The sequence below is a fragment of the Ictalurus punctatus genome, chromosome 2 (assembly GCF_001660625.3).
Source record: "Ictalurus punctatus breed USDA103 chromosome 2, Coco_2.0, whole genome shotgun sequence".
NCBI lineage: Eukaryota > Metazoa > Chordata > Actinopteri > Siluriformes > Ictaluridae > Ictalurus > Ictalurus punctatus.
In genome coordinates, this window is record NC_030417.2 from 33,907,726 (window position 1) to 33,909,646 (window position 1,921).

At 43.4% G+C, this 1,921-nt stretch overlaps 1 pseudogene; it reads left to right on the forward strand.

The window, feature by feature from the left end:
• Nucleotides 1–421: 421 nt before the first annotated feature.
• Nucleotides 422–1,232, forward strand: LOC128629345 (zona pellucida sperm-binding protein 3-like; annotated as a pseudogene).
• Nucleotides 1,233–1,921: the final 689 nt, after the last annotated feature.

Consider the following 1,921-nt stretch of genomic DNA (forward strand, 5'->3'; position numbering starts at 1 on the left):
TGCACCCCTCAATATTGCTGTTTGGTACTAATGCACCCCTCAATATTGCTGTTTGGTACTAATGCACCCCTCAATAATGCTGCTCTCACTGTGTGGCTGTGCTGCCAAATGGGTGGGTGTTTCTTCTCAAGTCCTTGTCTATGAATCACCATTGCACACCTGCAACAGCAAATAGACTGTAACTCTTCCATTGCTAAATACCTTAGTTTTGCCTTAAGCTCCTCATCAGACATCAATTTACATTTACACCTCTCATTCAGGTGATTGCAAATGAGCTGGTCTATATCTTCACCCTTGGTATTGCTTCAGTGCCCTTAAGTAGTGCTCCCATTTTAAGAAGTCCTGGTGCTATGGCTTTCGTTGAGTGCCACTATCAGAGGTATTGCTCAATTCCAAGATCTGTTTGGGTTTACTTAGAAGGATGTGCTCATCTGTGATGGTCCTGTCTCGGATGCTTTCCGGATTCCACAATGTGAGTAGCAGTGCTCTCCTGCCTGCTTGGATTCTATATGCTTCTGCTCAAGCTGCTGAGGAACATCTGCTCCTTTTCTCCTTGGGGCTCATGATGGTATCATGGTTGAACTGTAGCTTGCTTGTTTGAGGATGAGTTACTAATGAAGCTTTGTCTTGTAGATGACTGGATATCTGAAAGACCTTCTGACTACAACTACCAGCTGGATGAGCTTATACATATTGAGGCATCAGTGCTGCAGTTCAACCATGTGCCCCGCGTGTCTTTGTAGACAGCTGTGTGGCCACTGCTGTCCCTGATATAAATGCAGTCCCCAGATATTCCTTCATTGAGGACTATGGGTGAGTGAGGTTCATTTGAGCCTTTGCAAGCTGTCCTGAACATTCCTAACTGTGTAAATCCTTCCAGATGCTTGATTTGATGCCAAGCTTACACAGTCCCATTCCCACTTCGTGCCCCAAACTAAAGCAGCTAAGCTGGGGCTTCAGCTGGAGGCATTCAAGTTTCCGCATGTGAACAGTAGTTGGGCAGATGACTGTTTGGACTGGGGTTATGGGCATGTTTAGCTGTCAGAATATAACTTGTTCTCCCTTTGTTGCCAGTTCTATATTGCATCCATCTTGAAGGCAACAGCAGCATCTGCTGATGCAGAGCACAAGACTTGTTCCTTCTCAGGCAATAGGTATGTTGCTGTGACTGTGTTGATGCAGTGCAGATGAGCTGACTACTAACACTACTTTTTCTTTCTAAATGGACTGCTGCACCTGGTGTTGACCAGGTATGCAGCTGTGGTTTGAGGACGGGACATGATCTCTCATTAGGGCAAGGTATTTGGGAGAACCATGTTGGTGTTCATGTAATTTGTCTTTGCACTCTTATAACCTGAATTGCCACTACACAACCTATGATTCTGTTGTGGTTTTAAAACTCCACTTTTTTAAAAAAAAAACTAAATTACAGAGAAAATTAGCTTTTCCACCATATTCAAATTTTCTGAGATGCACCTGTAGGTGTAATCCTAAAACAGCCTTACAAATAGTGCTAAAAGAGAATCATTTCGATCCAAACCTGGATTTGAATCCAATTTAGCAAAACAAACCCCAATGGAAACCATCACAGAAATTCTAATGGCTTCTAATACAAATACCATTACAAACCATCAGCTGTTAACCAGTACAGCCACTACCAAATGGTTTCCATTGCCTGCTAGGATGTACAAAGGATACAGGTCATTAATGGTATCCACGAGAGATAGAAATCTATGTCCTTGGGCAAGACACTGAACCCCAGGTTGCTCTGGATCGCAAGTTAGTGCCTTGTATGGGAGCTCTGCTACTGTGTGTGAATGGGTGAATGATGCACAGTGTAATGTGCTTTGGATAAAAGTGCTATATAAGTGTACCATTTACATAACATCCATGCAGGGGGGGACCCATAAACATCACAGAA